Source organism: Carassius auratus, unplaced genomic scaffold, assembly GCF_003368295.1.
Source record: "Carassius auratus strain Wakin unplaced genomic scaffold, ASM336829v1 scaf_tig00216461, whole genome shotgun sequence".
Lineage (NCBI taxonomy): Eukaryota > Metazoa > Chordata > Actinopteri > Cypriniformes > Cyprinidae > Carassius > Carassius auratus.
The window spans coordinates 495,409-509,283 of record NW_020528584.1 but is presented as its reverse complement, the minus strand read 5'-3'; the positions used below and the strand labels follow the sequence as shown (position 1 = coordinate 509,283).

The following is a 13,875-nucleotide window of genomic DNA, read 5'->3' as shown; positions in this document are numbered from 1 at the left end:
GGAATACCAAAGGCGCATGAAGAATGTTCATATCGCTGTTATCTTTGCAACAGAGACATGTAGTAACCAGGGTATGCTGTTAAGCTCCAAAAAGAACAATAAGGAAACATAAAAACAGAATAAACATTGTCTACAACTATATTCCAAATATTCTGAAGATTTACTAAACCTTTCTGAGAAAAACACATCATAGTTATCCCCTTTACCGTGGTTTACAAATGATACGTTTGGTTCTTGCATGTTTGTTAACCAATCACAATACATAACATTTGAAAAAGGCGGAACTGTAAATATGGTACAGGGGTCAAATGGGCTCATCTAGAAAAAATTGCCTTTTGAGTTCCATGGAAGAAAACATGGCTCATTTGAGCTTAAAAGGATATGTAGGTAAATAAATGAGTGAATTTTAATTGCTGGTGAACTATCCCTTGAAAATGTAGCAAACTTCAGTTAAGAACAATAGCTGACTGTGAATATGTATGATTAGTATTGCTACAATTCAACTTTAACATTTTAGCACAGGACACTTTCCCTGAGTGGTTTTGCATATGGTGTTTTCTGACACTTTCAGTTCCTTAATTTTCTTACAAAAACCTACTTCGCATTCTTGGTTTGCAAGCAAACACACACACACACACACACACACACACACACAAAACAAAACAAAACAAAACAAACAAATAAAACCAAAAAAATTAGAAAATTATGATCAACCATGTCCCCAAAAAGAACTTACAATCCACAAAAACTATTTTTTTCCACTTAAGTACCAAGTAAATTAATTCTTGACCCCTAACTTTGGCACATAGCAAATAGTAATGGTTCATTTTGTGTTTCTTAATGTTTCTTAAAATTTAAAATTTTAAGTGATCTTGATTCCATATCATTGTTTAGTTGCTGCCTGTTTGAGCCACTCCTTGAAGTAGCGTACTTCTAAAAGCACGTGTTTTGATAACTGACTCCGGGTCAAACTCGCTGTTGTATCGCAGATCAAGGTGGTGAGCACCTCCATCGTTCATAATGGCAACCAGAGATTTTGAAATATTTGTGGTCACTCCACCACTCATCCATGGATCAAGATTTCCATTACTGAAAAAGACGACACAACATTAGGTTTGGTAGTATCACCACATTTACAGTTTTTCTCAGTCACTTTGGTACATTTCTCAGATCAGAATTGAAATTCTCAAAACTACCTGCTCAATTCTCACATCATTGCCTCACTTGTGCATATCAAAAAAGCAGTTTCTCATTTCTTTGAACAAGTTGCAAATGCTTTGGTACATCCATGCAAATGATTATGTACAATTCTCTGTTGTTTCCTGCCTTATCAGTTGCTAATGTCATGTTGCTCAAAGTGTATTATATAGTTTTCTGTGCAATAGTCTTACCCCTCAAAACATCTAGTCTTTAGTTCATCATATAAATCAGTAAATGCAAAATGGTTAATCTAGTTGTCATAAACTGCCAAGCACACTTTTTTTTACACATTATTATTAGACTTTTTGTCAATTTGGCATGAATTGTGCAAGTGAATCTTGACTAATGAAGAGAATGTAGATGATAAACCAATGACAAACCATTTCTCTGAAATAGCTCAAAAGTTAATCTCATGAATTTTCAGTTGGAAAGCTTACAGTTTTTCTCAGTCACTTTGGTACATTTCTCAGATCAGAATTGAAATTCTCAAAACTACCTGATCAATTCTCACATCATTGTGTCACTTGCGCACATCAAAAAAGCAGTTTCTCATTTCTGTGAACAAGTTGCAAATGCTTTGGTACATCCATGCAAATGATTATGTACAATTCTCTGTTGTTTCCTACATTATCGGTTGCTAATGTCATGTGGCTCAAAATTTATTATATAGTTTTCTGTGCAATAGTCTTGCCCCCCAAAACACCGGGTCTTTAGTTCATCATATAAGTCATTCAATGCAAAATGGTTAATCTAGTTGTCATAAACTGCCAAGCACACTTTTGTCATAGACTTTTTGTCAATCTGGCATGAATTGTGCAAGTGAATCTTGACTAATGAAGAGAATGTAGATGATAAACCAATGAGAAACCGTTTCTCTGAAATAGCTCAAAGGTTCATCTCATGAATCTTCAGTTGGAAAGTTTATACTGTATAGACAGAGGACAACACAAGAGTTACACATTCTGAAAATTTACTTATCTTCATCTTTGTGCCCATATTTATTTTTCCATTTCTATATCACAGTGACATTGTTTTTTTTTTTTTGTTTTTTTTTACAGTATTATAATTTTTTGTGACAGACCACTAGTAAACGTGTAACTGGGAATTCAATCTAGTCTCTTTCAGTCAAAATCTCACATACAGTAATGTGTAAATGTGTACTTTTGAAATGATTATATGGCATACATAAGCATATGGCATACTGTTCAATACAGTAACTGTCATCCAAAATGTTGCTATAGTTTACATCAGAACATCCCTCCCGAATAAACTGTTACATTGACAACATGACTAAACAATTTGACTGTCTTATCCGTAAACTATGACACAAGGACTTGTCATTCTGATGGCACTGACATGTTCATTGACACAGATATTTATTTTTGAGAGATGAACTAAGGATTTTGAGCAGGAGACTGGCTTTTGCAGCTAATCCATGGTGTTTTGCTATTTGTACAAATTGTTTTGAGATGCACTTACTGTTTTGCAAATTGTGAGTTTGATTCGAGAAACGTACCAATGCGACTGAGAAAAACTGTAATATATGTACAGTACCCAAACTAGAACATATATGGAATGTAACATTTAGTTAATTAACTATTTTACTTAGTTTGTGTTGTGTATTTTTATGTGGAGTATTATAGCAACATGCTACATGCTACAACATGTTGTTCCAAATCAGATATTTATGAGATTTATAATGTTTAGGATGCTGCCTATGAAGGGACTAGACAACAAGGCTTTTGGAACAGAATATCTAAACCCCAAACTGAAAATCTCATCAAATAAATTTTTTATTATGGTAGGAAGTGAAAAATTAAGGCAGTGCTTAATATTATACAAACATGAAAGGTCCTACCTGAAGATGATATTGCTGTGAGCACTTATGTTTCTCCCACCGTATACAATTTCTGCCCAGTCTTGCCGTGGCCGCACTCCAAACTGGTTATTGCACTCATCTGAGAAGGCCTGGAAGTTCCATGGCTGTGGATCAAACATGTCAATGATGCCGTCTGTACACAATGGCATTACCGTCTCTGTGCAGCTCTGCAAATACGACACCATATCATGGAATGTTCACCAACATGATGTTAATATCCAGATTTTTAGCTTTTTAGACTTATAACAAATGAAAATACACCAAAAATGACATAAAACCATGGTTCACTGCAAAACTTAGACAGCTTTGTCAAGCCAGAGAGGATGCCTACAGGAGTGGGGACAGAATCTTGTATAATCAGGCAAGGAATACACTAACAAAGGAGATCAGACTGGCTATGAGGAGCTGCTCTATAAAGCTGGAAAATCAGTTTTCAGCAAACAACCTTGCTTCAGTTTGTTTTAAAGGTGCCATCTGTAATGTTTGGCAAAAAAAATCAAGTCATACTCCACATTCCATAACAGATGGGGGCAGTATGCCTCAATAAAGTGAATTGGTCTACTCTAGAGTAACAAACGAGAAACGGCATAGTCTCTATGCTCCGCCCCTACTTTCACAACAACACTACAGCCATAGCCGAAGCCTAACTGTGCGTTCACACCGCCGGCGTCTAGAGCGTCAAAACTCAATCTTGCCGACTTGCCGACTTCCTTGACTTATAACTTCCCGAAAACAAATACACAAACATATAAAACAAACTTCTAGCGAAATACTAACAGCATCTAACTTACTGTTAGAAATTCGGAGTCAAGTTCGGAGTCGAGCCTAATTTCTTTATGGTCCATCAGTTGTCTCCAGCGATTGAAAGCAGTGCCGATGTTTACTCTGATTCGGCTCCTTTTCTTATCGGATTTGATTTGTGATTCCGAGCACGGTTGTTTCCCTGTAGCGGGTGGTGGTGGTAGGGGTCTCTTGCCAAGGGCTTGAGACATCATTTCTCTCTCTTCCCTGAACTGAAATGAAGTAGGGGGCTGTACTTTCCACACGATTGACATCAGGTTCAAGTACACGCCCACAAGCCGTGCGAGTTATTCGTGTATTGCAGGTTGGCTGGAGGTTATGTTGCCCGCATACCGCCTCCCATGGCCGAAACTGGTATTACGACACCTGTCGGGCCGGGGCTAGTAATGCTAATGCTAATTAAGGTTGATATCTCTGCAGCACTATAACTTGACATTTTTTTATGATATCATCGCCCTTATTTCTTCTCATTCTTTTGATGCGTGTAGGTCATGTTATGGGTATTTTTACTTCAATTTTTACATATGGCACCTTTAAGTAAGCTACGAAGAACAGGCCTCAGTACCATTTATGATGTTGTTGTTTTATGTGGCAGCCGTCTGTGAGGGGCTGCCGCTTTTACTTTCTTTTTGTCTTATTTTATTTTATTATTAAAGTTTTATGTTTAAATGCTCGCCATTTCCCACCTCCTTCTTTCCGATCTACGAAGGCTTTTAAACCTATCCTTTGACATTTGAATTTTGTAATGCAGCAAAAAATATTCCATAGTGCTTTTTGTCATTTTTGGAGCTCAACTGCTTCCTTCCATAAATAATTTCTATGTATGGAAAAGAACAACATCATAATTCTTCATCAACGTGATTCCAAATAAAACAGAATGAAATGACCTATATTAATATCTGTGACCATATCAAGTCAAACTTACACACATTTTAAGATTTTACCTGGTAGTACCAACCAAGGAAGCCTAGATTCCCAGTAGCTGTTTGTGAGGTGTTGAGACAGACTGCATCTCCCGTGTAATTGTAGTACACTTTTATGGCTTGAGAGATACCATTCAACAGCTGTTTGTCTAATACACCGGTATCAAAATGAAGATTTTTGCACACCACCTGAGAATCAGAAAAAAAACACACAAGTCACAGAACAAACAGCTGCCTTTATGTTCAGAGAGATGACGACGGTTCAGCTTTATTGCATAACAAAGGTGCAAATTACAGTTAGCAAACAAGCAAAGTTTTATCTGCATCAAGATGTTCCATAAGCTCCAATTATTTTAAAACAATCTTGCAGTGAAAATTTCATCCCCCCCCCCCACCCCAGAAACTAGCACCACGTGAAATAGGACTGGAGCACAATCATGTCATAATGCAAATATGTGATGCATTGACAGTGTTGCCACAAGAGGTGCTATAAAGAGAACTGAAGTGGGCATGAAATGAAAATTCATATGAATTGTAAATTAATGTTACAGATCTTATTGTGAATGATTCATTTTGTTACATTTATTTAAAAAATGACATTGAAAAGGTCAAAATCTTAAGTTTAAAGTACCCCATTCCTCAACAATCAACTGGAAGTTTTAATTCATTTTTAAGTGCCACGCCAACACCTCAATCAATAAACAACAGAGAAATCCAAATCCCTGGCCTGCATTTATAATTGTTTTTTTTTCAATAATCCTCTTTCATTTCAACTTATCGTTCATTTGATACTATCGTCACCTTGAGTATTGTTGTCTGCTATCGCAAATGTTTCACCATCGTTCGCGTCTTAGTGGAGAAATCCGCTCTAATTTCAAACTCCTAATAACACAGATTCCTACTAAAATGAATTCAAATGCGAAATTTCGCCATGCATCATTAAATGTGACCACAATTTTACCCATTGCTATCTCTACAGATTAAACTAGGATAGTACAGTTTATTTTAACATTGCTACCCACATCACATACATTAACACACATCACCCTTAATGGGATGTCTTGTTTGACATCTGTCATGTTTTATTTTGAGGTTGTTGCTAACCTATTCTTCCAAGATGGTGGTCTGAGAACAATGTATGCTACACGCATGTCCGAGCAGAGATTTATACTATAACAAAAGGAGCAGAGGCTGTCCAAAGCACCTTCTCTCTACTTTTCAGATGGGATTAGGCTTAAACATTCATCTCCAGCAACAGATTTCCCACTCCTAAGCCTTCAATACCCCCTTCTCTCAGTCACTCACATAATCACATTAGCTCTATCATTAAAAAGCCTATTTGCACCCACTGCCTAAACTGCTTTAACCACACATAGGGGTTGCATACATTATCAGATTTGAGAAGGGAAAAAGAAAACTACTCAAGAGTATACCATCTGAGCTCTTGCAAAGTCTACACAGTCTGCATATTCATATGGGCTAGAGGCAGTGTCAGTCCGGGCCCATATGCAAAAAAAAAATTGTATGGGCCCCCCAAATGTCCAGCTCGGTTCACTTCACCTAGGCCCTGTTGTTAATTTTTGTGAAGTAAATAAAGTTTTGTGGATCATGCTTTCCAAGCTGTTTTATTTATGGCCTAAATGCTTGAAAATAATATTTAAAGTTTTCAAGTCAATTTGTAGCATGAAAGCCACCCAATAATTGCAGCTTTTTGCTTTGTTACTACTATTTTATAATAAAAATATATAGAATAATATAATTATATAGAATAATATAATCAAATTTTATTTATTTTTATAAGGGCAATTTAATATTTGCAACAAGAAATAAACATGAATATTTGAATGTATGTAAAATATATATATATATATATATATATATATATATATATATATATATATATATATATATATATATATATCAGAACAATTTATTACAAAAAATGTCGCATGAAATCGATCAATCAGAGTTTAAAAAAACTTCAATAAGTCTACTTTTTATTGCTGTTTTTCATGTTAAATGTGACATTAACAATATAATAATATAACGCGCCGTTAGAGAGAAATGCCTCTTTACAGATTACATTATGAATTAGTTTTTGTTTTCAAATTGAACTATTTTCTTTTAAAGTAGTAATTAGTAGTAATTCAAAACATTTTATAGATTTTTCATGTCTATGAGGCAAGTATCCGCTAAGTTTCAGTTAATTTTTTAATTGGTCGCTCCTTTAAAAATTTTTAAATAAAACCTTGAATTTAACAAACATAAAATGTTTCAAACATATTTCTAAATTAACTTAATAAAGAAACGAAAATAAATATGACCACTCTGGCATTAAAAACCAAAACTGAAATACTGTAATGGCTGCAACAGCATTTTGTGTATGGGGTAGAGAGAGAGAAAAAAGACACAGGCTCCACAGGCATACCCTGCATGCCCAGACGCTACACCACTGGCTAGAGATAAGATACAGTTACCAACAAAAAACAAAGATGATAACTTTTTAGGATAAAGCTCCTAAAAAATACAAAATAAATACCATGGTAAAATCTTTTTTTTTTTTTTTTTTTTTTTTTTTTGTTATGTAAGGATGCATTAAAGGGGGGGTGAAATGCTTGTTTTCACTCAATATCCTGTTAATCTTGAGTACCTAAAGAGTAGTACTGCATCCTTCATAACTCCAAAAAGTCTTTAGTTTTATTATATTCATAAGAGAAAGATAGTTTTGTCCCGGAATAACACGACCGGCTGGAGGCGTGACGTGTGGGCGGAGCTAAAGAATCACGAGCGCAAGTAGGCTTTTGCGTTGAGAGCGTTTGGAAGCTGTGACATTACCGTGAAGAAAAAACATCCAAAACAAACCATGGCTAACAGTCAGATTCAGCGTATATTTATGATCCAGAATCAGATCCAGAGAGTGAAATTTAACAAGAGCAGCACCAGCAACGACGTCTCTATGTGGTATGTACTGAAACTGTATATATTTGCTTAGCGGTTTTGGAAAATGACTAAGTTCCACTTTATGTCTTTTTTTTTTTTTAAGCTGTACATGTGGAAAGTGCAGTTTGATGACAACATTGCATGTTGTTTATTTGATGTGCTTACGCACCGATAGCGAAGTTAACAACACAGAGATATTTGAAGCAGTTTTACTCACCGCATGCGGTTCCAACACACGATTGTGACCCTTTTTTGTTGGGACTGCATTATCCTTAAGAAATAAACGATGTGCAAATCCGGCGTCAAACTGGGCCTTGTTTGTAAAACAAGCATCTTCGAAATGCAGGGAACAAACAAAAACACTTGCACAACTCCATTGACGCTCTGTAAAAATAAACTCCATCCACTGGTCCCTTAATGCTGTTTTTTGGAAGTTGGCTTCACATGGATAATCCACCATGGCTAAGTTCACCCAGGGTTCCTGTAGCCAAGCCTTGAAACCATACACTTCGTCTGGAGTCTTTAAATAACTACTGTGACGATTCGCGACCAGTGAAACACAGGGAGACGAGAGATCCAATCGCAGGTATGCTTTATTGGGGATAATCCAAAGTCGTTGTCAGACCTGCCAGGGTCAAAACCAGAAAGTAGTCCAAACAAAAACAAACAAACAAGAAAGGAATAGGAAGGGGAAACAGAGACAAGACAACCAGGTAAAATGGGGAAACAGAGACAAGAGAAGTGCAACACAAAACAAGGAGTCCAGGAGGATGGTGGACCGGTGGAGGATCAGGGGGAGGGACGGAGGGCCAGATCCTGGAGGCAAACAGAACGAAAGACACAGACTAGAAACCCAGGAGGGAGGTGGACCGACGGAGGATCAGGGGGAGGGATGGAGGACCAGGTCCATAGGAGGAAACAGACAGAAAAAAACAAAAAACCCAAAAACATAGGTCCATGAAGGACATCACGTGACGCCCACCAGGGCAGAGCAGAAGATCACCACAACCATGTGGTCGGGACGGATGCCCCCCAGGGCAGAACAGAAGACCACCACATCCTAGTGGTCGGGGCCGGAGTCCCCCAAGGCGGAGCAGAAGGCCACCACAACCGTGTGGTCAGGGCGGAAGCCCCCCAAGGCGGAGCAGAAGACCACCAAATCCTTGTGGTCAAGGACGGAGTCCCCCAAGGTGGAGCAGAAGGCCACCACAACCATGTGGCCAAGACAGAAGCCCCCCAGGGCGGAGCAGAAGACCACCACATCCTTGTGGTCAATGCAGAAAGCCACCACATCCTTGTGTTCAAGTCCAAAGGCCCCCAGGACAGAGCAGAAGACCACCACATCCATGTGGTTGAACCAGACTCCCCCCAGGGTGGAGCAGGCAACCACTACATCCTTGTGGTCTAAGCCGAAAGCCCCCAGGGCAGAGCAGAAGACCACCACATCCGTGCGGCCGGACCAACGGGAGGACGAAACTATGGTAATCCCATGGTGTTTATACTGGATTCCAGAAGATCGGTGCTGACTTGACTCTGCTCATGAAGATTATTGGTGACTTGCATTTGTTCATGAAGATCATTGGTGACTTGTATTTGCTCATGAAGATCAATGGTGACTTGCCTTTGTTCATGAAGATCAGTGGTGACTTGCCTTTGTTCATGAAGATCACCGGTGACTTGACTCAGTCCTTGAAGATCACCGGTGACTTGACTCAGTCCTTGAAGATCACCAGTGACTTGACTCTGTCTTTGAAGATCACCAGTGACTTCACTCTGTCTTTGAAGATCACCAGTGACTTGACTCTGTCTTTGAAGATCACCAGTGACTTGACTCTGTCCTTGAAGATCACCAGTGACTTGACTCTGTCGTTGAAGATCACCAGTGACTTGACTTGACTCTGAAAGGTCAACGGTGACTAGCCTTGTCTCTGGAAAGTCCATGGTGACTAGTCCTGACTCTGGAAGGTCAACGGTGACTAGCCCTGATTCTGGAAGGTCAAAGGTGACTAACCCTGACTCTGGCAGGTCAATGGTGACTAACCCTGACTCTGAAAGGTCAACGGTGACTAACCCTGACTCTGGAGGGTCCACAAGCATCTGACTCGACTCTGGAGGGTCCATGAGCACCTGACTCGACTCTGGAGGGTTAACCGGAACCTGACTCAACTCTGAAAATTCAACGGTCACCTGACTCGACTCTGGAAGGTCAACAGGAACTAGCCCTGACTCTGGAAGGTCAACGGTGACTAACCCTGACCTGGAAGGTCGATGGTGACTAACCCTGACTCTGGAAGGTCGACAGTGACTAACCCTGACCCTGGAAGGTCCATGAGCACCTGACTCGACTTTGGAGGGTCCACGAGCACCTGACTCGACTCTGGAGGGTCAACCAGAACCTGACTCAACTCTGGAAAGTCAATGGGCACCTGACTCGACTCTAGAAGGTTGACAGGAATCTAACTTGATTCAGGAGGATCAACTGGAATGTGACTCGACTCTGGATGGTCAACAGGAGCCTGACTCGACTCTGGATAACCAACTGGAATTTGACTCGCCCTCTGGGAGATCAACAGGAACTAGCCCTGACTCTGGAAGGTCAATGGTAACTAACCCTGACTCTGGAAGGTCGATGGTGACTAACCCTGACTCTGGAGGGTCCGTGAACACCTGACTCGACTCTGGAGGGTCAACCGGAACCTGACTCAACTCTGGAAAGTCAACGGGCACCTGACTCAACTCTGGAGGGTCAAAGGGAACCTGACTCAACTCAGGAAAGCCCACTGTAGCTGCCATCCTCTGCAGTGGCTCCGGGCTGGCAGCCATCTTGTGCAGTGTCGCTGGGTTGGTGGCCATCTTGTACTGTAGTGCTGGCTCAGCAGACGTGATGTGAACAGTTTTGGGAATCTCTAGGATCTTTGACAGCAGGGAGAAATAATCCAAAAACGTCTCAGCAGCCATCTTGGGCGTTCGGGCTGAGCTGGCGACCATCTTGCACTGTGGCGCTGGACTGGTGACCATCTTGTGCTGTGGCGCTGGGCTGGCGGCCATCTTGCCTCGTGGCGCTGAGCTGGCGGCCATTTTGTGATGTGGTGTGGGGCTGGCTTCCATCTTGCCTCGTGGTGCTGGGTTGGCGGCCATCTTGCGCAGCGGCGCTGGCTCAGCCGATTTGCACCTCCTCTCCCCTCTCTGTCCACAATGGGGAGACGATGGTTCCCATCCAAACCCCTGGTTGACGGGAGGCCACAGTGGAGATCGCTGCCGGACCTCCTCTCGACCACTTACTCCTGAGCAACCTCCCCTGGTTCCACGGAACACGACCAGACGGGTACCTCTCAAAGCCATTCCTCATCCGCTCAGTGACTGGGGAGGAAATATGATTAGACATACCGCTGGATCCTTTGTGATGGAGTCCTTCTGTGATTATTCGCGACCAACGAAACACAGGGAGACGAGAGATCCAATCGCAGGTATGCTTTATTGGGGATAATCCAAATTCGTTGTCAAACATGCCAGGGTCAAAACCAGAAAGCAGTCCAAACAAAAACAAACAAACAAGAAAGGAATAGGAACGGAAACTCAGAATGTGAGGAAGGAAGATTCTTGGGGAGCGAGAAGACTGGACATATGAAGGGTAAAGACTCCATACAAACAACAGGGAAAGACAGGTATTTATAAGGAGGCTAATGACAATAGATTTCCTGCACCTGGTGCAATTAACTGGAGTGCAATTACTATGAAGACAGGACCAAACTAGAGGAATTCTAGTGCCTATGGAAGTGCCTAAGGGGAAGTGAGCCCACTAGTGGACACCCAGGGAAACAGAGACTAGAGAGCGTGACAACTACACAGTCCAAACTCCTGAGACACCCACTGCAACCCTCACCTATAAAAGAAAAGCGGATCAAATAAGTTCAGAAAAACCCATAAGCTTCAAAAAGAGAATTACAAAACCGTGAAGAGCATTGGTGTAAAACAACTAGAACAAATTCCTGCAGCTATCAGTGTTGGCTAGTAAAGAAGTACAGGTAATCTGGATGACATATTGAACTAATCAAAATCAACAAAACAAAAATCAAGTCCTTGGAATTTACACACACATAATTAGATTACAGAGATGTATGTTTTATTTATTCATTTTAAATAATTTCAGACTGATTACCAGGTATCAGGTAATGGTAATAAATTAGTTAACCATTTACTGATTGTGCCCGAGTAAACTAGAATAGTTAACTAATTTAACTGCTATATTTGAATTTATACTCCGTGAATTTAAAATAAGTTCAAAACATACACTAAGTAAAAATATGAAGTTTCCAAAATAATTGATTAGTATTATTGATTATCATTTTAACTGTGTCTTTTGTAATCAGAACCACACCTTGTAAACAATGTCAACAGTAGTATCTACACATGCATCACATGATCACAAAAATTTAACAAAGGGCAAAGCAGCATTGCAATCAAGTTCACAAACCTGTTGCTGAGACCCTGTCAATAGCCGCCCATGACCTCCTGATGCTGCTGCTACAGTTGGTACCACTGATGGTGAAATCATGGGTGACCACTTTGTGAAACTCTCCACATGGCACAATGAACTGCCAGATCGGAAGCGGACGCGGCAAGAGCACTGAGAACACCAGAAAGTCACAATCACTGATCATCCTCTTTCACAGTAGAAAAATCAACCAATAATACTGAACTTCTCTGCTGAATTACATCCCCTTCCTCAATTAAACACATGGGTACATACTACAGGTAAGCATTTTCCAGAATCCCATGGCATATTATTTAGTTTCTAGGCATAATACTCCATTAATTTAATACTGTACTTATGAATTTTTAATAAGCTAATATTTCACATTTAGTTTTCGTTTCTAATTTTCACATTTATTATTATCAACACCAAAATGAATAACAGTGCCTGTCCATTTTTTCAGTAGCTTTGGTTCTGGAAGTATTTTCCCCACCCATTTAAAAACTTCACACACTTTTGATATGAAGCAAAAGTATGTGAATAATAGACAAACCAACAAAGTTTCATGACTCTGTACAAGACTTTCTTTGCAAAATCATGAATAAAGTTGTTTTTCGACAAGGAATTCCACTTTTGAACATGATTATTTAAAAATAAGTTGAAATGATGTCGGCTGATGGCAACAAAAGCATATAACATTGATTAACAACCTCATAGCTCACAGTAGGTCTGCATTTAAAAGGTTTGTAAGTTATCATTCACAAACATAAATTCCCCTATAGAGAAAAATAATGTTCTTTCTACTTCAGGAACCTTGCTGTTGCACTTGCCGCATTCCTGCTTGGCAGTTCAATTAACAGAAGTGGTAGTTCACAGTTTTGGTCAGTTCCGAAATCTCTATTGCTTTTTTTCTGAGATATAAGAAAATGTATATTTACAGTGTTGTTACAGAACCATGTGATGTCTCTTTCATTGCCCGTGTAAAACAGAATTGGGTCTCCTTCTTTGCGCCAGTGCTGGTCATTAAGAAGGTACCTCTGTTTGAATGTGCCATTCTCCAAAAAGCCAAAATGGTCAATCTGTAATAAAAAAAGTCTGATGAAGAAAATAACTGTTTTAGTAAAAAAACAACAACAAACAAAAATGATAAAAATATAATAATAATAATAATAATAATAATAATAATAATAATAATAATAATAAAAATACACATACAAAAAATATTATATCTTATAAGCACACATACATTTCAGTAAGTGTCATTTAAATTTTTTGCATTAAAATGAATTGAATGTCAATATCATTTGGAGAAATGTTGCATCTTCACGAATGCATGAAAAAGTCCAAACAACTGAAGAAACTCACAATAATACACAAGTAATCACAAGTCACACCACATTTAACATCTTGTGAAGTAAAAAGCTGCATGTTTGTAATGAACAAATCTATTGTTAAGACATCTTAATAAGACAAATTTTAACCAGAAGCAACGGTTTGAAGTTGATTTGATGGATTTGTTTATTACAAACACACAGGTTTTCACTTTATAAAATGTTAACTAATGGACTGGAGTTATGTGAATTACTTGTGGATTATTGTGATGCTTTATCAGCTGTTTGGAGGAGTCTCATTCTGATGGCACCCATTCACTGCAGAGG

The 13,875-nt window shown here is 39.3% G+C and overlaps 1 pseudogene; it reads right to left on the bottom strand.

Moving 5' to 3' along the window:
* Window positions 1-727: 727 nt before the first annotated feature.
* On the bottom strand, window positions 728-12,404 carry LOC113098263 (lysosomal Pro-X carboxypeptidase-like; annotated as a pseudogene).
* Between the last annotated feature and the right edge of the window lie 1,471 nt (window positions 12,405-13,875).